A 23,659-nucleotide genomic window follows, 5' to 3' on the forward strand; every position below is an offset into this window, starting at 1 on the left:
TTTCTATTGTTGAATCATCCACAGAATACCTGAGTATGCCCCTTGTGAGTTATGGAATTTGATTACATGAGTATCTGACTGAATTCTGAACATCATTTCCTTACAAATGACAGTTTTCCTCTTGTTCAGTTTTCTGACTCACCTCTCACAAGAGCAGACACCTCCTACATCAGAGGTTTCACAATTGTGTTTCAAAAAATTCTAACATTCCTCAAAGAGGTCATAGTACTTTTTAAAGCATTCATTTGTACTACAATAATTATATTTTTTAATTCTTTCAAAACATACTAGAATAATAACACTCAAATGGAATAAATAACAAATTGCAATACATTAGAAAACAGTACACTATTAATTTGTGCTACTGAGTGTAGACCTTAAGCAAAAGCTGCTCCCACCATTTTCACTTAATTCAAGAGTACCCTGAGATTACAAGTTGAGCTACCCTAAAACAGTCTTTCTATTTGCCATTTATCTGTGTGAAGAAGGAATGTCTTTATACTGTGCAAGCAAAACTTTATAGATAAAATAAATTATATACTAGAACTAGACATAAGAATACAGTTGTCACCCAAAACCCCCTAATTCAAAAGTTTGTATTTATAAATACTTAATTCATGTACTGATTATACCTTACTAAATGGTTTAAATTTGAACTGAAAATATGCTAACACATGTTTACATATTACAGGTTTTTGTAAATTTTACTTGATAAAAACAATACATACTGTTAATTATAAAATTCATAAACCACTATCCTAACAGAATTCTGAACTGCTCATAAAATTTAGTGACAAAGCCAATTATAAAGCAAAGCAAACACATGGCATCCCAATGATGAGCTTGTACAAAAGAAATGCCTGAAAGAATGATGTTAATAGAAACATCTAAAATGAAATCACTAACATCAAGAGGACTCTAAATTGTTGTCTGAAGGCTATTAGGAATGTCAGACTTATCCACACCCACACATGGATGAAAATTGAACTTTTGGATATTTGTGCTTACCATTGAAGCACATCTTGGAACTTGTCTCATTTTTTCCATGTCAAGGCCTATCTCAAAATCTTTGCCCTGGACCTGAGCAAACCTTCATGAACTAGTCATCAGGCCATGTTATACATCCAAGAAAGTTTCCTTTGTTACAACTTTTTGTTTTTATAACCTCTGGTTTTCTTTGTCTTTCCTGGAGCACATTTCAGGTTTTCTCCTGAATTTCTGACTCAGAGCAGAAATAAATAACATGAGACAAAAAAATAAAAAATAAATAAAATAAAAGGATCAATAAAACCAAAAGTCAAAAGTTTGTTCTTTGAAAGGATAAACAAGATTGATGAATCTCAATCCAGGCTCACCAAGAAGCAAAAAGAGAGGACCCAAATTAACAAAATCAGAAATGAAAGAGGTAAAGTAACAACCAACCCCACAGAAATACAAAGGATTATGAAAAAAAATACAATGAACAACTCTGTTTCAACAAACTAGACAACCAAGATGAAATGGACATATTCTTAGAAAAATTCAAGCTCTAAAAACTCAATCAGGAAAAATCAAAGAATAGGAATAGGCCAATAACTACTGAAGAAATTGAAGCAGTCATCAAAAATCTTCTAGCCAAAACTGTTTTGATTCAGAGGATAGAGCTCCAGCCTGCGGACTGAAAGGTCCCAGGTTCGATTCTGGTCAAGGGCACATACGTTGATTGCTGGCACATCCCCAGTGGGGGGCCAACAGGAGGCAGCTGATTGATATTTCTCTCTCATCGATGTTTCTAACTCTCTATCTCTCTCCCTTGCTTTCTGTAAAAAATCAATAAATCATTTTTTTTAAAATCCTCTAGCAAAAAATGTCCTGGTCTTAACGGCTTTATAGGAAAGTTCTATCAAGCATTCAAAGAAGAATAAAAACCTATCCTCCTCAGACTAGTACAAAAAATTCAAGAGAAAGGCACACTTCCAAGTTCTTTCTATGAAGCCAGCATTACCCTAATTCTAAAACCAGATAAAGGCACCACAAACAAAGAGAACTATAGGCCAATATCATTGATGAACCTAGATGCTAAAATCTTCAATAAAATTCTAGCAAATTGGATCCTGCATTACATAAGAAAGATCATACACCGTGACCAAGTGGGATTTATTCCAGGGATGCAAAGATGATACAATATATGAAAATCAATACATGTGATACATCACATAAACAAATTGAGAGACAAAAATCACATAAACATATCAATCAATGCAGAAAAAGCATTTGACAAAATCCAACACCCCCCTTTCTTTCTTTCTTTCTTTCTTTCTTTCTTTCTTTCTTTCTTTCTTTCTTTCTTTTTCTTCTTTTCTAAATTTCTTTATTGATTAAGGTTTTACATATTTGTCCTCATTCCCCCATTCCCATCCAAAACCCCTCCCCACATAAGCCCCACCCCCTGTTGTCCATGACTACTGGTTAGGCTTATATGCATGCATACAAGTCCTTTGGTTGATATCTCCCCCTTTCCCCCACTCTCCTCTACCTTCCCTCTGAGGTTGACAGTCTGATTGATGCTTCCCTGTTGCCAGGTCTGTTTTTGTTCATCAGTTGATGTTGTTCATCATTTCCCCTAGATGAGTGAGATCATGTGCTGATAGAAATACACTTATAAGAACCAAAAATGAGACAAGCAATAATAGTTATGCTGAGAGGCAAATGAATCAGTCTGTATTGAGTTTCTTTTGGAGCCAACTGTTCTTTTGAGTCCCAATTTCAATGTAAAACAGTTCCCTATTTGTACATGTCAGCAATGATATTAAAGTTCTGGATGGTGAACAAATGGTGGGAATGTAGGTCCTACCCACTCTGGTTTGGTCCTGGGAAACCTGCAGCACCACACAGCTGCTGACTGCTAGTCTGACAAGGCGTTGTCAGTGTCTTCCATCTCTGGACTCCAACACCCTTTCTTGATAAATACTTTCAGCAAAGAGGAAATAGAGGAATCATACATCAACGCAATAAAAGCTTTATATGACAAACTTACAGCCAACATCATACTCAATGGGCAAAAACTAAAACCATTTCCCTTAAAAACAGAAACAAGACAGGGATGCCCACTTTCACCACTCCTGTTTGATATAGTACTGGAAGTGCTAGCCATAATGATCAGACAAGAAGAAGAAATAAAAGGCATCTAAATTGGAAAAGAAGAAGTAAAACTGTCCTTATCTGCAGATGACATGATACTGTACATAGAAAGCCCCTTCCATAAAAACCGACTAGATTTAATAAATTAATTTGGCAATGTAGCAGGATAGAAAATTAACACCTGGAAATCTATTACTTTTTTTATACACCTATAACAAACTCACAGAAAAAAAAATTAAGATATAATACCTAGGAATAAACTTAACTGAGGAGGTTAAAGAACTGTACTCAGAAAACTACAGGACATTGAAAAAAGAGATAGAGGAAGACATAAACAAATGGAAGAATATACCTTGTTCAAGGATTGGTATAATAAACATCATTAAAAAGTCTATATTACCAAAAGCAATTTATAGATTCAATGCAATCCTCATTAAAATGTCAATGGTATATTTCACAGATCTAGAAAAAGCTCTCCAAAAATTCATCTGGAAAAAAAAAAAGACCCTGAATAGCAATCCTGAGAAAGAAGAACAAAGTTGGAAGGATCATAATACCAGATACCAAGGTTCTCAAAAACTGCCTGGTACTGGCACAGGAGTAGGCATATAGATCAATGAAACAGAACAGAGAACCCACAAATAGACCCAAGGTATTATGCTCAATTAATATTTGACAAAGGAGGCAAAAGCATACAGTGGATTCAAGACAGTCTCTTCAATAAATGGTGCTGGGAAATTTGGTCAGATACATACAAAAAATGAAATTAGATCACCAAATTATGCCATATACAAAAATAAACTCAAAATGATTAAAGGATTTAAGTGTAATATGGGAAAGCAGAAAAATCTTAGAAAATGCCATAGGCAGCAAAATAACAGACATATGTTATAGAAATATCTTTATGGATACAGATCCTAGGGCAATGGAAACCAAGGTGAAAATAAACAAATGGGACTACATTAAAATAAAAAAGCTTCTGCACAGCAAAAGAAACCATCAACAAAACAACAAGAAAGCCCACTGTAACGGAGAACGTATTTGCCAATGCTATTTCAGATAGGGTATAATCTCCAAAATGTATAGGGAACTCATACAACTTAACAAAAGGAAGATAAATGATCCAATCAAAAAATGGGCAAAGAACCTAAATGGACACTTTTTAAAAGAGAACATTCAGAAGGCAGAGAGACATATAGAAACATGCTCAAAATCACTAATCATCGGAGAAATGCAAATCAAAACAATAGTGAGGTATCATCTCACACCTGTCAGAATGGCTATCATCAACAAATCAACAAAAGACATGTGCTGGTGAGGATTTGGAGAAAAGGAGAAAAAGGAACCCTCATGCAGTGCTGGTGGAAATGCAGTCTGGTGCAGCCACTGTGGAGAACATTATGGAGTTTTCTCAAAAAACTAAAAATGGAACTGCCATTTGACCCAGTAATGACCCACTTCTAGGAATATATCCCAAGAAACCAGAAACACCAACCAGAAATTAAAACCTAGCAGCACAATTTACAAAAGCTAAGATTTGGAAACAGCTTAAGTGCCTTCAGTAGATGAGTGGACTAAAAATTGTGGTACATCTACACAGTGGAATACTACATTGCTGCAAAACGGAAGAAACTCCTACCATTTGCAGCAGCATGGATGGAACCAGAGAGTATTATGCTATAATAAATGAAATAAATCAGTCAGAGAAAGATAAGCATCACATGATCTCACTCATTTGTGGAATATAATGAACATCATAAATTGATGAACAAAAATAGATACAAAGAAAAAGAAGCATTGAACAGACTGTCAAAAGTCAGCAGGAAGGCAGGGGAGGGTTGAGGGAGTAAGAGAACAACCAAAGGACTTACATGCATGCTTATGAGCATAGCCAATGAACATCCACACTAGGGGGGTAAGAGCATATGCCGGGGAAGTTGGGGAAGGCAGGGGAAGGCCAATAGGTGAAAAAAGAGCCAGATGTTCTACTATTTGTAATAGTTTAAACAATAAAAAGTGGTTCATCTACACAATGGAATACTATGCTGCTATAAAAAAAAAGGAGGAACTTTTACCATTTGCAACAGCATGGATGGAACTGGAGAGCATTATGCTAAGTGAAATAAGCCAGTCAGAGAAAGATAAATATCACATGATCTCACTCATATGTGGGATATAATGATGAACAAAAATATATCCAGAGACAAGGGGCAGGGGAGGAGGGATTAGAGATCAACCGAAGGACTTGTCTGAATGCATATTAACATAACCAATGGACACAGGCACTGTGTCAGTAGGAGCTTTCCCTCAGGGGTGGGAGTGGCTGGGGGTAAAAGGAAACATGTAATACTTTAAACAATAATTTAAAACAAATATAATCAAATTAAAGTGAACATCAAAGGCATTCCTGAGGAGCAGGGTAGACAAAAAAAAAAAATGCAACCTGAAGGGCTTATGTAGAAATTGAAAGAGAAACATGCTTTGGGCCAGGACAGTAGTTTAAGGAATGAGGTTTCAGGTGCAGATGATCTATATGTAATCCTCATCTAAGGAGTTCTCATTATTTCTCCCATGATCCCATAGCCCACTATTTCTTCAGTGTGCTGTCCACTGTTCTGCCCACTTAGCAGATAAAGAATCTATAACTGGGGAACTTTGGTTAAGTAATAGTACCAATAAATTATATATATATAATGAAATCTAAGATGCTATTAAAAGAACAAGATAAATCCATTTTTACTGATGTAAGAAAATTCAATAAAACATTAGAAAAAAGGAAAAGGGGAAGAGGTTTATATATGAATCTATATCATGATGCAATTTATGTTTTAAAACCCTCAAGACTACATAGAGTAGGTGAATGTAAGGGCAGTAAAGGGTCTTGTGGATAGATAGAGGTGGAAAAATGTGGGGGGGCATTAAATAGGGATGGAAAGAAACTTAGCTTTGGGTGATGGGTGCACATGCAGTGTGCAGATGATGTTTTGTTGAGTTGTACACTTGAAACATGTATGATTTTGTGAAGCAATGTCACCCCAACAAATCCAATTAATTTTTTTAAAGTGAGGATAAGACCAGCAGTATTCACACTATTAATGTTGGCTACTTTTAGAAAATGAACTTGACAGGTGTTGATAGAGACAGTCATTTTTCATTGTAAATGCTTTGAGAAGTTATAATGAATGTGAATTAATTTTTTGCAACATGCACAAGCATTTTAAAAAGGAAAATGGATTAAGAATTGGAAATGAGACCAGTATAACTCTCATAAGCTTTACACTCAAATCTTATATTCTTCTCATCCACCAATAGAAATTCAGAGGGCAAATTCAGTTCCAGACTCTAACACATATTTTCCTTTCAGCCTAGAATACCTTCTTTATACTCCTTACCCTATTTTCACATGGTTAATTTTTTCTTGTCTTGCCATTTCTGCTTAATTAACACTTCTCCAGAAAGATGCCATCAGACTCTACTTTATGTCATTCTTCTTCATTTCCCACCCATCCTTCAAGGCTGAATCAAGGACCAGGGTGAGTGGACTGTCAACCTAGTTTAATGTTCAGTGAAAGGGGAAATCATAAGTTCACTATCAGAGAAGAGTTATATCTCTAAGGCATTTGCCACTGTGAATACATATCCAGATCCCAGAGAACCTGTAATCCCACCATCGTAGCCCCTAGCATTTAGCATTGTAATTGTCTGCTTACTTGTCTATATCCCTCATTAAAAAACAAACAAACAAAAAACAACAACGGTGGTACATCTACACAATGGAATACTATGCTGTTATAAAAAAGAAGAAACTTTTACCACTTGCAACAGCATGGATGGAACTGGAGAGCATTATGCTAATCGAAATAATCCAGTTGGAGAAAGATAAATATCACATGATCTCACTCATATGTGGGATATAATGATGAACATAAAGGACTTCTATGCATGCATATTAGTATAACCAATGGATACAGACACTGGGGTGGTGGGGGCTTTCCCAGGGTGGGAATGGTTGGGGAGTGGGTCAATCAGGGAAAAAGGAAACATATGTAAAACTTTAGACAGTAAAAAATGCAAATTCTTTCTTACCTAATAATAGACAAACATATAAATTTACCATACCTACACTATACCACCAGCCAATCAGAAGTTATATGTAAATTAACCCAACAAAGATGGTAGTTAATTTGCATACTCAGCTGCTGAGTGATGGGAGCTCAGGGCCTCTGGCAGGGTGGGAAGGAGAGGCTGGAGAGGAAAGAGGAGGCTCCCAGAGCAGAAGAGGCAGCTCCAGGGCCTGAGTGGAAAGGGGCTGGGACAGAGAGGAAAGGTGGTGCCAGCAGCCAGGGAAATGAAAGCTCATTCTAGCACGAATCTTCGTGCATCGGGCTTCTAGTGTGACCATAAGGGAGGACTGCTTTTACATCTTATGCTTTACTACAGTTCAGAATTAGCACAGTAGATACAAAATATTTGTCTTAGCTCAAGCTGCTATAACAAAATACCATAAACTGGGTGACTTAAACAACTTTATTTATCACAGTTTTGGAGGTTGGAAGTCCAAGATCAGGGTGCCTGTGGGGTCAAATTTTTTATGAAGGCTCTCTTCTGAATGGTAGAAAACCGACTTCTCATATTTCTACATGATGGAAAGGAAGCAAGCTAGTTCTCCAGCCTCATCTTATAAGAGCACTAATCCCATTTATGAATGCTACACCCTTATGTCCTAATTACTCACCAAAACCCCACATCCTATACCCTTATATTGGGGTTAGTGTTTCAACATATGAATTTTGAGGGCACACAAACATTTAGTCCATAGCAATTTTTATACATGGGATAGATGTGTACATCACACAGGTAAAGAGAAGTGAGTTTGCAGATTTAAAAAAAAAATAGTATCTTTACTCAGAGAGTGTCAATTCACTTTTTTATTTTTTAATAAATCTTTATTGTTCAGATTATTATAATTGTTCCTCTTCCCCCCCTCCCATAGTTCCCCTCCACCCTGTTCCCACCTTCTGCCCTTACCATCCCCCACTGTCCTCATCCATAGGTGTATGATTTTTGTCCAGTCTCTTCCCAAACCCCCACACCCCTTTCTTCCTGAGAATTGTCAGTCCACTCCCTTTCTATGCCCCTGATTCTATTATATTCACCAGTTTATTCTGTTTATCAGATTTTTTATTCAAATTTTTTAAGATTCACTTATTGATAGCTATGTATTTGTTGTTCATAATTTTTATCTTTACTTTTTCTTCTTCTTCCTCTTCTTAAAGAATACCTTTAAGCATTTCATATAATACTGGTTTGGCAGTGATGAACTTTTTAGTTTTTTATTATCTGTGAAGCTCTTTATCTGACCTTCAATTATGAACGATAGCTCTGCTGGGTAGACTAATCTTGGTTGTAGGTTCTTGCTATTCATCTCTTTGAATAATTCTTGCCCACTCCCTTCTGGCCTGCATAGTGTCTGTTGAGAAATAAAGCTGACAATCGTATGGGTGCTCCCTTGTAGGTAATTAACTATTTTTCTCTTGCTGATTTTAATATTCTCTCTTTATCTTTTGCTATTGGCATTTAATCATGATGTGTCTTGGTGTGGTCCTCTTTGGATTCCTTTTGTTTGGTGTTCTGTGCACTTCCTGGATTTATAAGTCTATTTCTTTCACCTGGTGGGAGAAGTTTTCTGTCATTATTTCTTCAAATATGTTTTCAGTGTCTTGCTCTCTCTCTTCTTCTGGCACCCCATAATTAGGATGTTGGTATGTTTGAAGTTGTCTCAGAAGCTCCTAACACTATCTTCATATTTTTGGATTCATTTTTCTTTTTGCTTCTCCAGTTGGGTGTTTTTTATCTTCTTTTTATTTCAAATTTTTGACTTGATTCTTGTGATCCTCTAGTCTGCTGTTGGATCTCTGTATAATATGCTTTATTTCAGCCAGTGTATGCTTAATTTCTAGTTGGTCCCTTTTTGTAATCTTGAGGGTCTCACTAAATTTATTGGCTTTTTCTAGAAAATTTTTGAAAACTTATAACTGTGGTTTTTGAACTCTATATCCTGTAGTTTGCTTTCCTCCATTTCTTTCATTTGTGAATTATTTCTTTGTCTCTGCATTTCAGCTGCTTTCCTGAGTTGATAGAGTGGCTTTGTGTGCCAGGTATCCTATAGGGCCCAGTGGCTCAGCCTCCTCAGTTACCTGAGGTGGAGAGTCTTAGTGCAGCCTTTGTGGGCTGTGTGCACAGTCTTGTTGTAGTTAACCTTTGATTGATGTTGGTATCACTGGGAGGAATTGACCTTTAGGCAAATGGGCTATGAGGATCCCTGTGTCTATGCTGGGGGAACTTCTGTGCTGAAGACACTGTGATGAGACAAGACTTGCAAAAGCCTCTGGGCTCAGGTTGGATGGTGTAGAGCACATGTGTCAAACACAAGGCCCGCGGGCCAGATCCGTCCCGCCAGGCCTTGCAATGTGGCCCGCACTGCGCTGTCATCACTGCACTCCGCTGCGTTTCCATCACAATGACAGTTTATGACTGTTCAGTAAACCATTCGGCCCGCGATTTAGGCTGGATTTTAGATTTTGTTCCCTTCTCTGATTGAGTTCGACACCCCTAGTGTAGAGTGTCTGGGCAGAGCAGACAGTCTTGACTTTCTGTCAGCCCTGCCATAAGAGGCCCCTGGGTCTCAGTGTCCTGTGGTAATCACTGCAAGCACCTCTGAGAGAAAGCTGCCCTCAAGTTCTGCCGGCTGCCAGACAGTCCAGTTTCTCCCCCAGTGAGTCTGGGTTCCCAGAGTCTTACCCAGATCTGGAATTCAGAGACTTCAGGAGCTTTTATCTCCCTCCCGATTGAGAAAGCCAGCCGCATATTCAGTTGCCAGCCCTCTCTGCAAGTGCACATCTCGGTACCTCTGCCTTCCTCAGTTCCTCTGAGTCTCAGTGTGCTTTTCTCTTTTCTGACAGTTTAGTTTCTTCCCTTATGAGTCTGGGTCCCCAGAATCTTGCCCAGAACTGGGGTTCAGAGCATTCAGAAGCTTCTCCCTCCCAGTTGAGAAAGCCAGCCACACACTCAGTTGCAAGCCCTCTCTGCACACGCATGCCTCTGCAGCTCCACTGAGTCTCAGTGTACTTTTCTATTTCCTCTTAGTTGTAGAATTTCCACTCAGCCAGCCTTCCTGTGGTTCTAAATAATGTCCATTTTGTCTTTTAGTGTAGTTTTGGAATTGTTGTGTGAGGCAGCAGTTTAGGTGTTTACCTATGCCACCATCTTGATTTTTCCAACTGTCAATTCTCTTAATCATAGGACAGAGATAATCAAGAGGAACAAAAAAACTGGAAACCAAGAATGTCTTTTTGTGGGAAAAAAATGTACATGGCCTCTCTCTGATTACATGATTCCCTTGACATAGGGCAAGGTTTTTTAACCTTACATTTGGGGCTGGATAATTCTTTGTTGTAGGGGGTTGTTGTGTGCATTGTAGAATATTTAGCAGCATTCCTTCCCTCTACACACTAGTTGCCAGTGACACAACTTCCCATTTTAACAACAAAATTCTTGCCAAATGTTGCCAGGAAGTCAAAATCACTGACATAGGGTTTTCTTGGATATGATACAGCAGTGCTGTGTAAGAGACAACACTTTCATGCTTATATGCACCCCCCTTTTGACACATCATTTGATTGTTACAAGCAGAAGGTACTAAATGAGTGACTACAATTAGTGGATAGGTAGGGACTTCGGCCAATCAGTTTGTCTTAACCACGTGACACAAGGTTTAATGTGTAGTCAACCTTTATTAAGCATTCTCAGGTTTAAAACTCAGTTCCAATTATTCTCAAGTGATTCTGAAGGTTCATGACACATAGTTATTTGTCAGTGCACTGGGACATGAAATTGTACTATGTACTTTCTGTGGCTGATTCATGGAGGTAAGTTACTTAGCTGGTGAGTGAACCTAGCTGATCACCCACCACAGATAATAATTTTCTTTTTGTTTAAGTACCTGCATCTTAACATGGCTTGCTGTTCATGATTGGAAATGGATGATATAGTAATTTTTAGGTATTGGGGGTAGGTGGGGAAGAGGTAAACTTTTTTGTTAAAAGACTATACAAAGAATTCCAATTTGCAAGTAATGGTGATGAAAGTGATCTAAGAATATAGTGGTTTATATTATTGGTAAAATTTAAGAGCTTTGTGAATTATTTTAGACCTGTATTTATAGGAATGTTAAAGATCCATAGGGTCCCCTTAAATTTTTCAGTCATACCTCACAATTATGGGGATATTATATGCTATAGTGGTATTCATTGATTTGGAAATCTGCAAAGATCTCAAGACATAACCCTGAAGTATTTTAAGGACATATTAAAATTTAGGGTGCCCCCTACACTCTACACCCCAAATCAAATTTGAACCAATAGGAAGACTATCTGTATCAATGCCCACCTCCTCCCCCAATTTTTCCCTATGGTGATGTAGGGTCGGCAACTACGTAATTGCGGGTTTCACACATATATGGCTTCAGTTGAATTTTTAGGTTTGCAGACATAGTACAAATGTAAAACACATTTTGTTATTTGATAGTTGGCTATTCAGCTGTTAATCAGTAAAAAAAAGTTTTTTGATCTGTTTTGTAGTTTTCGTTTGGCGTTCGTTGAAAAATGGAAAATCAAAAGGAACATTTTCGTCATATTTTGGTTTTTTATTTCCGCAAAGGGAAAAACGCATCGCAAGCTCATAAAAAGTTATGTGCTGTTTATGGTGACGAAGCCTTAAAAGAACAGCAGTGTCAAAATTGGTTTGCCAAATTTCGTTCTGGTGATTTTTCACTCAAAGATGAAAAACGCTCTGGTCGTCCAGTTGAAGTTGATGACGCCCTAATCAAAGCAATAATCAATTCGGACTGTCACAGTACAACACGTGAGATTGCAGAGAAGTTTCATGTATCACATACATGCATTGAAAATCACTTAAAACAACTTGGCTATGTTCAAAAACTCGATACATGGGTTCCTCACGAACTGAAAGAATCACAGTTAACGCAACACATTAGCAGCTGCGATTTGCTAAAGAAACGTAATGAAAATGATCCATTTTTAAAACGACTGATAACTGGCGATGAAAAATGGGTTGTTTACAACAATATCAAGCGGAAAAGATCGTGGAGCAGGCCAGGTGAACCAACTCAAACAACATCAAAAGCTGATATTCATCAAAAGAAGGTTTTGTTATCAGTTTGGTGGGATTACAAAGGAATTGTCTACTTTGAACTCTTACCACCCAACCAAACGATCAATTCTGATGTCTACATTGAACAACTAACGAAATTAAACAATGCAGTTGAAGAAAAGCGGCCCGAATTGACAAATCGAAAAGGTGTTGTATTCCATCATGACAATGCAAGGCCACACACATCTTTGGTCACTCGGCAAAAATTAATGGAGCTTGGTTGGGATGTTTTGCCACATCCACCATATAGTCCTGACCTTGCACCATCTGATTACTTTTTGTTTCGATCTTTACAAAACTCCTTGAATGGTAAAAATTTCAATAATGATGATGATGTCAAATCGTACCTGATTCAGTTTTTTGCTAATAAAAACCAGAAGTTTTTTGAACGTGGGATTATGATGCTGCCTGAAAGATAGCAAAAAGTCATTGATCAAAATGGGCAATACATTACAGAATAAAGTTATTTAGTTCCATGAAAAAATTGTCTTTGATTTTCTTTAAAAAATCCGCAAGTACTTAGTTGCCGACCCATACAAATATGTTCCCTATGTGATGTTTGGATTATATAACTCCTCTATTGTTAAGCATGTAGTATACTATCCCTATAGCATGTCAAATCAAAATAATAATCTTGTTTGTAAGTGAACTTTTAGGCACAGCATAAAAAGATTACACTTCATGACTTTCCATATCTCATTTTTATGAACATTCTTATTCAGTTATTCACTGTGGCCTTCTTTCCCTAAACCTAGGTTATTTCCTACTATCTTCATATTGTCTATCAGGCCAAGAAAAGCCCAATTAAAGAGTTCTGTTTACTTCTTCCCTGCCATATCATATTACTTCTTGCCTTACACATTCTACAAAAGACTCACTAGCATGGAAATGCCATGTAGCATAAACTAAAAGAATATCGTTTGTGAATTCAGACAGACCTAGATTTGAATCCATCTCTGCTACTTCCCAAACGTGTGAAATTGAGCAAATTACTATATTCATCTCTACAGTTCTTAATGGATTTGTTGTGAGGATTATAAAAATTGAATTTATCACCTGCTATTTGATGATTACCTCCCCATTTGTCATCTCAAACATCCTTTACTTTTCATTTTCTTTCCTATCCTTATTTCATTCAATGGCACCCAGGAGTTTATTCCAGAAACTTCCATCACAAAGTCCCATCAGTTTTATGAGCTTTTATCACATATATACCCCCATCCCTCCATCCACACTATTAACATCCATCTTTCATATCTTGCCTAGACCACTACATTAGCCTTCTAACTTGTCTTCCTTCTCTTATCCTCCATCTTACCCATCAATTCTCCTCATAACATCAAAGGTGATCTTTTAAAAAAGATTAATTAGATTCTGTTCAATACCTCTTTAAAACCTTCCAATGGCTTCTACTTGAATTTAACATACAAATCACATTTTGTATCATGGCCTTCATGAGCGTATGTAATTTGTCCCTAGACTATCTTTCTGGACTCATCTCCTACCACCTCTCTATATCACAAACCACTAACTAATTCCTCATTCTTGGATTGTAAGTGGTCTCCTTGCTTCCACTTTTACCAACTTTCAATCTATTCTTCAAATAGCAGCTAGAGTTACTTATAATGCATAAAAGGATAAAGAGGGAAAATAGAGGGTGTCCTAAAAATGTATACACAATTTAACAGCTTACTCTATTACATTTTGAAAAGGAAATGTATTTTAATAAACACTTCCCTTATAAATATTCAAAGTTTATATATATTTTGGGGACACTCTGTATTCCTATATTTACAATTCTATGTCTAAAACATACCTTGCATTCATCTACTTCTTTCCATTTGCACTCTGGTCCAAGCCATCATCATCTTTCACAAGAATTTCTACAATAGATTTTTATCAGGTTTTTCTACTGCTTGATTTGACCCTTCCAAATCATTATCTGCATAGTAACTAGGGTGACATTTGGTAAGTTCAATGTAATCATCTCTCTTCCCTATTTAAAACCCTTCAATAGCTTCCCATTGACTTTAAATAATCAGTACAACTGGTTAGTGAATTGGGCTCTGGAGAAAAACTGGCTGGATTATTGGCTTTAGAACCCTGGAAAAGTGACCTCTTTGAGACTCAGTCTATTCACCTCTAAAAGAGAATGATAATGTTATTTGTGAATCTTACACGATACATATTCAGTAAAAAGTGATTTGTTGTTATTGTGATTATAATAAAAAATTTTAAATAGGGCTTACAGAGTCCTGCAAGATCTCATTCTTATTTTCCTTTGCTCCCTTGTTTATTCTGCCCCCTTTGTTCATGATGTTCTACCACTATGACGATCTTTCAGGCTCTTGTAGACTAGTAGTTCTCACACTTAAGTTAGGATCAGAATCCTCGGATGGCTTGATAAATCACAGATGGCTGAGTCCCACCCTCAGGGTTTCTGATTCAGCAGGTCTAGGATGTGGCCTCAAACTTTATTTCTCTGACAAGTTCCAAGAAGTTGCTGATGTTGATGGTATGAGGACCACACTTTGGGAACCACTGTAATAGCATTCCTTTTTGCTTCAGAGCCCTCCAAACATATAGAAACTTTTACCTTAACATATATCAACTTTAAAAGTTTAACAATCCTCTTTATGAAAGACTTTTCTTGACATTATAGACTGGAATAAATACTCTTGATATATGCTTTCATAAAATGCATAATATTTGTAATTTTTTGTATAATTATTTTTACTTAAATAAACATATGCCAGACTGTCTCATGAAAGCAAGGTTCTGTATGTTGTCTTCAAGTATATGACTCCAAAACCTGTCCCACTGCTTGGCTCATAGTAGGCTCTCAAAAATTCTTATTGAATGAATGTTATAAACAATTGTATTCTATATTTAAAAAAAAAACACAATGATTTAAGTTCACCCACTGATGCTGTTTGTCTTTACAAATATTCAACTGTATATTTTTGGTCTCAAGAAATTACTGCTTGCTGTAGTTTCTCTATTCACTACCTTGTTGGCCACAGATTATTTCCTCTTTTCATACTCTTACATGTATCCCAACCAAATATAGGGCTTTCAATTATAGCTACACCTTAAAACAACCTGAATGGCTTTACAAAATGCACTAGTCTCTTCCCCCCGTGCCCCCCCCCAACCAATTGAATCAGATTTTTTTACATTTTAAAATAGAACTTATATATAAATAATGGCCACAAAATGCTGGAGGCTAATTCCAGCAGGTAGTAAATGCAAGAAGTTCATCAAAAGTTTGATGAACATTGGGGCTTCAGTAGGACTGAGACCTACATATTATTGCCTGCTTCCAGACAACTGAGGGCAGTTTCCCCAACCTGATAATACTTTATTGTTTGAAAATACACACATAGTGTCAAAGCAAGCCAGAGGAAAATCATTGGGGGAAAAAATGAAAAAGGATCCCAAGTCAAGTTTATAGAAAATATCCTTTTAACTTTTGGTCAAGAGTGTGTTTGTATATTTTCAGAAAACAACTCAGAGACCATCTGGATTCCTGTAACAGAGAGGAATAGACAGAAGTGCTCCAGCCATGAAGACAGAAGAGAAACAGTTCAGAGATGGAAGACACTGAAGACGCCTCGCCATACCAGCAGACAGCAGCTGTGGGTTGCTGAAGGATGTCCAGGACCAAACCAGAGACGATCAGATCTGCATCACCACCATTTGTTCACCAACCAGATCTGAAATATCATGGCTGACATGTACACATAAGGAACTGTTTGATATTTAATTTGGGACCCAAAAGAACTGTTGGTCCAGAAAGGAACTCACTATAGACTGATTCACTTGCCTCTCAGCATAACCATTATGGCTTGTCTCAGTTTAGGTTCTTACAAGGGTATTTCTTGGTTCACATGATCTCAAACATCTAGAGGAAATAATGAACAACATAAATTGATTAACAAAAACAGACTCAGAGAAAGAGAAGCAGTGATCAGACCCTCAAACCTCAGAGGGAAAGTAGGGAAGGGTGGGGGTAAGGGAGAAAGATCAACCAAAGGACTTGTGTGCATGCATATGGGCCTAGCCAGTGGCCATGGACAATAGGGGGGTGGGGACATATGTGGTGAGGGGTTTGGGATGGGAATGGGGCGATGAGGACAATTATGTGATACCATAATCAATAAAATTTTAAAAATGCTTTATTGTTTACTAAACTTTACTTTTGATATGCATATCTGCTTTGCTATAGGAAAAAATGTGGGAATAGAAAGCCATGGGCCCAGAGATTTGTGGAACTTAGTTACTAGAACTAAGCCTCCTCTGGCTCCCACAAAATACCTTTCAAATTCATATTTCTTCTCTAGCCTCTTTATTAATTTATGCACCACACCTTTTCCAGATTCCTGAACCCTAGTAAATGCTGAGAGTGACTCCACCACTAAAGAATTTTGAAGCACAATAAGAGTTGAAAACATTATGCATGAATGAGTTTATTTCTAGAGGTAAAAGTAGTCATGTGCATGTTAATGGTTCTGCAGCAATACTAGGCCCATGGCTGGTATTCAACTGATACACACTGAAAAAGTAAGCATTTATTTTGTTTCCTTCATTACATTATAAGCTCTTAGATCTGTGTTTCTCAAAATGTTATTTTTAAATCTTTGCATCAATTTTGCCGGGTGTTCTTGTAAAAATACATGTTCCTAGGTTCAACCTCACTGATTCAGAATTTTGGGTGGGGAGTTGGGGTCAAGGTCAGTAATCTGGGTAATTCCAAACTAGTTTCCTAAGTGATTCTGATGCACAGTAATGTACAAGTAGAGTGGTAAGGCATACACTATGGAAAACAACATAAAGTTTCCTCAAAACAATAAAAAATGGAACTATCTTATGACCCAATTATTCCACTTCTGGGTATATATTTGAATAATCCAAAAACATCAATTCAAAAGAATATATACACCCCTATGCTCATTACAGTATTATTTACAGTAGTCAAACCATGAAAGCAACTGAAGTGCCCATCAATAGACAATTGGATAAAGAAATGGTACATATATAAAATGGAATATTACTTGACCATAAAAAGATGACATTTTACCATTTGTGACAGCATGAATGGATCTAGCAGTGGTTCTCAACCTTTCTAATGCCACGACCCTTTAATACAGTTCCTCATGTTGTGGTGACCCCCAACCATAAAATTATTTTTGTTGCTACTTCATAACTGTAATTTTGCTACTGTTATGAATTATAATGTAAAAAACTGACTTTTCCTCTGGTCTTAGGTGACCCTGCTAGTGTAATGAAAAAAACTCTGTTTTCCAATGCTGCTGTAGAGCCTAAGACCATTGGAAAACACAGATATTTACATTACAATTCATTAACAGTAGCAAAATTACAGTTATGAAGTAACAACGAAAATAATTTTATGGTTGGGGGTCACCACAACATGAAGAACTGTATTAAAGGGTTGTGGCATTAGAAAGGTTGAGAACCACTGGGAGTATTATGCTAAGTGACATAAGTCAGACAAAGAAATATTAATATTATACCATATGATTTCACATATGTGTGGAATTTAAAGACTAATATAAACAAATAAAACAGAAAAAGATTCATAGATACAGAGAGCATACTGCTGGCTGCCAGATGAGAAGGGGGTGAAAAATAATAAAGTATTGAGAACTGAAGATTGATAGTTACAAAATAGTCATAGGGTTGTAAAGTACAGCATAGGGAATATCTATACTAATAAAAGAGAAACATGCAAATTGACCATCACTCCACTATGCCCACCAGCCAATAAGGAGGAAATATGTAAATTAAAAGGACAAAGATTTTGGCCACCCAGCTGTTCCAAGTGCAGAGTGGCCAGGTGGGGCAGGATGCCTGGTATGGGGGGGAGGGGGAAGGGATCTACAGGAGGGGCACTCTGGCCCCACAGCAAAGCAGGGAAGAAGAAGATGGCAGACTCCCACTGGAGTCTGCAGCAAAGACAGCAGACTCCAGCAGGAGACTGCAGCAAAAACGAAGAAGGCAGATTCCAGCCGGAGCAAAACCTGGGTCCCAGGTGCTGGAGAAAACCAGTGCTGAAGCTAAGGGTAAAAAGGCCTATTGTATGAATGTCTTCATGCAATGAACATCTAGTAATCAATAATATTGTAATATATATGAATGGTGCTAGCTTAGTACTGGAAATATCATGAGAAATACTTTGTAAAGTATATAATTGTCTAACCACTATGTTGTATGAAACTAATATAAAGTAATATTGAAATAATATTGAATGTAATTGAAAATTTCTTAAAATAACAAATAAATAAAAAATAAAATTAAATATTTCTAAAAAATCAAGTGGTAAAGCATAACAAATAGCCAAGCTTCTAGTTCAAAATGGAAATTTAAACACGTGCATTTAGAGGCTATGCATTAAATTAATTAATAACAACAAAGCAAACACAAGCCTTCTAATTGGTCAGAAAAGTAAATGGAACTAGGATTGAGAAGCATATTGGCAGTCATTTTAAGACAGCGGGATGGTAAAAAAAATGGCTGCCCACTAGAACACTATCTATAGATAGTAAGTAAAAGAGAAGATGTGTGGATAGTGAAAGAGCAGGGAGCAAGTCAGAAGAATAGATTCCATAAGTTCATTTACCAAGTGACAGCTACTGAAATTTGAACCTTGGCATGCCAAGCCCAAGATCTTATATTGTCGCAGCAGTACTCAAACTTTAGTATGAGTCAGAATCACTTGGAAGCCTGTTAAAACACAGATTCCTGGGATGTATTCCCAGGGTTTCTGATTAACTAAGTCTGCTTTGGGCTTGAGTGTATGCATTTCTAATAAGTTTTCAGGTGATGTTGATTCTAGTGGTCTAGAGATCACATGTTAAGGACAAATGATTTGCAACATTCATGCTTTTGTTCATATTATTGGTTCTTTCAGGTCTTCTCTTTCTCTCCCCCAATGAGAGTGGATCCTGACTATCCGTCAAGGCAGAGCTCAAATCCAGCCATCCCTGATTTCATATCCTCCACTTGTAAGAGCTGTGATGTCTTCTGTGGCTATGGCATAGAATATGGGGGAATTGGCAATTGCAGAATACAAAGGAGCAATGGGTGTATGGAGGGAGGGCTCAAAGGTTGGCAAAGATATTTTGCCAGTGAGTTCTGTACATTGCAGTTGTATCTGTTTTTAAAGCATTGTAATCTGGGCGAATCCCCCCAAAAAGCCATTAATGCTTGGGTCTCAGATTGGTTAGAAGAATTAATCCAAGATATTCAGCAAATATGACTCAGAAGGAGAACACCATTTTGAGACAGGGAACCAGATGAAAGAGTAGATAAAGCAATTGGATAAAAGAACATGTTCAGAAAAGGAATAATGTAAATAGTAACACCTACTGAGGAAGCTTTCTCTAATGAAGGTCAAAGGAGAATTTCCTAACAGAGTATGCACAAAAGAGAATATTATAACAGGGAAGAATAGAGGGCAGAACATATTTAAAAGCTCTAACACATGAAATCTGTTTAGGGCCTGAGCAGAGGTAATAAGTAGCAGAGTTTGGATTTTAACTGAATTGCACCTCATTCTAAATATCACACATACACTGAGTGGCCAGATTATTATGATCTCTGAACGCATAATAATCTGTCCATCTAGTGTATAATATATATACATTAGAGGCTCGGTGCGTGAATTTATGCATGGGTGGGGTCCAGCCAGCCTGGTCAGGGAGCGGGGACATGGGTGTTTGGCCCGCCTGCCTGCTGGTCGAACTCCTGGTCGAGGTGACAATTTGTATATTAGTCTTTTATTATATATGATATACACTGAGTGGCCAGATTATTATGCATTCAGAGATCATAATAATCTTGCCACTCAGTGTTTAATCTCTATAACATTATCTTTAAAAGGGTGGTCTTTGACCCACTGACATCAGAATCACTTAGGGAACTTAACAAAATTGTAGGTCCCTACATCTCTTCTCCAGAGATTATAATTTAATAGATGTAGAATAGAGCCCAAAAGGCTGAATTTTAATAAGTCCCTACACATGATTGGTGTAGGTCAGAGGTTTCCAACCTCTCCTACCTCACAGACCACCAGTGGTCCACGGACCACCGGTTGGCAACCTCTGTTCTAAAGGAGTAAGACAGTTCTGAGACAGGGTCATTGTCTCTGCAGGAGAAACCGTGGCCTTGCTTCTAGTAGATGATAGATGAAACACACATTGCCAAATAATATCAACCTCTAGTCTACCTCATATGAAGGAATGCTTAGTTTGTGGAAAAAAATTTGAAGTGAGGGGTGGGTATGGGCTGAGTCCTTGATAAATAGCTCTGGGGGAAAAGAGAGCTTAACAGATCTAAGTCTCAGAGGTAGATTTTTAAGAAAGAATTTTATTTTTTAAACAAAATACATACATGCATACATACATAAATACATTTAACAAAGATGGGCAAGAGGTCAGAAATTAAATTTAAAAAGAGACAAATGAAGCCACCTGTCAAATAAATAACATAACACAATCACAATGAAAGCAGATACAAGATAACCAAGTAATTTTTGAATATACTTGTCTGACTATATAACCTCAAGTTAAAAACATGTAGAACTGTAAATACTATACTCTAGTTAGTAAGTGGGTTTGTTCTGCATAGAAGTAAGAGTTGGGAATTCTACCCCCCTGAAATAAGCCAATCAATGAAAGAGAAACACCACATAACCTCACTCATTTATGGATAGTAAAGAACATTATAAACTGATGAACCAAAAGATAGATATAGAGACAGTAAAGCAACAAGTGGACTGTCAAATTACAGTGGGGAGCGGAGGGAGATTTGGGAGAGATAATAGATCAACCAAAGGACTTGTATACATGCATATAAGTACAGCCAATGGACATAAAACTCTGGGGAGGGAGGGTATGTATGGGAAGGAGGGGGGCAAAAGAAATCAATAAAATATATTTAAAAAATTAAAAAAATTAAAAAATTAAAAAAAAATAAAGTTAAAAAAAAGAGTTGGGAATTCTGAAACAAATTTTTATGTATTCTAGGATTGAGCAAATTAATAAATATATTATGGATAATGAGAACCAGTTTTCTCAGTATCATTGAACAAATTACAGTGAGGAAGCCAGGATGGCTAGATTGAACTCTGTGGAATAGGATTGGAATCAGTATGAAATTAATGTGTTTTTTTAACAAACATACAAATAGTTAGAGAAATAGAGATATAGCTGTTTTTGTCTGTACATACTTATATTCTTTATCTCTGTCCATCAAGAGGGCCTGGAAGCAAGGATATCAAGAAAGCTCACTAAAGCATGGCCTAGGGCATAGCATAGTTTAAGGAAGAATTTTAAAACCAAAACTTTTCAAAATAAGAATTGGACACCTGGGAAATTTGTTAAGTGTTTATTATTGGATATGTTAACAGTAGAAGTGACAGAGACATTTTATAGACTGTTGAAAAATAATATTTCCTGGTATAAGTAATTATGCTCTTGGATCCTATCCATCGAAGAGACATTTTGCAAACGTAGATCAGGTTTATTCAAAACCTGCCAAATCAAAATCTCTAGAGATGGTACCTGGGGGTGAGCATTTTAAGAAGCTACTCAGATAATGCTGATACAGTTGGACCATTGTTCACACTTTGAGAAAAACTAGTAAAGAGGTTAAATGCATGTGCTTTGCATGAAAGAGATGTTTAAATTTTCAAACAAAGATCAGATCTAATTCAGCACTGTGAGTAAATTCAATAAGGTGAGAACAAGAGATTTAATGGGGGAGATAAGAGGAGTATCAGCACATCCTAGTGAGTATTTTTACCATATAATATAGCATTGACAGTCTAGAAGTGGTAGATAAGGATTTGTATTTTTAAAGCTTCTCACAGGATTCCAATGAACTGCAATTTTGAAAGCCACTATACATGAACATTTCTATCTCTGGAGTTGATTTAAGATCACCTGCTTCAGAGTCATCCTGGGAAGATTATTGGAAATGTAAATTGCTGGCCTTTATCCAAGACCTAATAATAAGTTTAAATTTCTGGGGAGGCAGGAATCAATAGTTTCCATTTTAAACAATCTTCCCAAGTTATCCTTATAAACATTAGAGTGTAAGAATTTATAGTGCAATACATAATTCCATGTCTTCAGCTTCTTTTGCATCTCTTCCTAAAATTTAATTTTGTCTTTGGTGCAATTAAGTGAATTCAGTAAATTTCGTTGACTGAGACAGCTGAAAAGGTCACATTGTATATTTTACTAAACATAATTATTAAATGGGATTTTCATTTCCTCCATTAATAGTCAACAAATGATCTATAAAGGAATTCATTCAAGATGAATAATAAAATATACCCAGTAGGTTTTTATTCTTTAAAATAATTAAAAGTCATTTTAAAGGGTGAGGTTAGGGGTTTCAGTATGTGAATATATTTAACTTTCCAAATTATTATCTCATGTAGTTAAAAACAATTTCTGAAAATAAATTTGTGAAAGAAGTAAAAATAAAGCTCATTGTGACATTTAAACCATAAAACAAAGGCCAAATTTAGCAGATTACCTGGATGTTGCTGAACACATGGGTGTTTTACATCTGAATTTTTTCATACAGATGTGTTATGAACATATTAATCTAGTCATTATATTGTATCAAGTTGCAAGATTGCTAAAATGGCCTACTTATTTAGCTAAAGCACTTTTAAAAATACCTATTTTCCACAGAATACTATAAACACTTCAAAATAATTTCCAAAGCAAAGATGATCTAAAGACTTTGAGAATATTATTATCATAATTATTTTATGTTACTATTTATAATTATAGTCTCAAACCATCTATAGGCAAAGTGTCCCCTCTGGAGTTTGCCTGGGAGACCAGAAGTTTGATCGCTTGCTATGACATGCACTGACCACCAGGAGCAGCGCAGAATGAAGAAAGGCCCAGGCCAGCAGCCAGAAGGCCCCAATGAGCCCTGATCACCTGCAAGGCCTAGGGACCCTATCCGTGCAATAATTTTATGTACTAGGGCCTCTCTAATATGTTCTTATGAGTTTTTAGCACATTTAAAAATACAAATGAGCTCTCCCAAGAAAATGCTTACTCCTTCAATAGTAACTTCAGATTTATACGTTCAAAGATGTATCTTACAATCCTACTGCCAATATTCCCCTCCTTTCAGCATATATATTGGAAAAATAGAACTCCCAAAGACATGTGATCATCAATAAACTATTTTAGCCCCTTACCCTGGGTGCTTTTTTTTTTTTTTTTTTTTTTTTTTTTTTTTTTTTTAGATGCCATAG

The sequence above is a fragment of the Pipistrellus kuhlii genome, unplaced genomic scaffold (genome assembly GCF_014108245.1).
Source record: "Pipistrellus kuhlii isolate mPipKuh1 unplaced genomic scaffold, mPipKuh1.p scaffold_m20_p_19, whole genome shotgun sequence".
NCBI lineage: Eukaryota > Metazoa > Chordata > Mammalia > Chiroptera > Vespertilionidae > Pipistrellus > Pipistrellus kuhlii.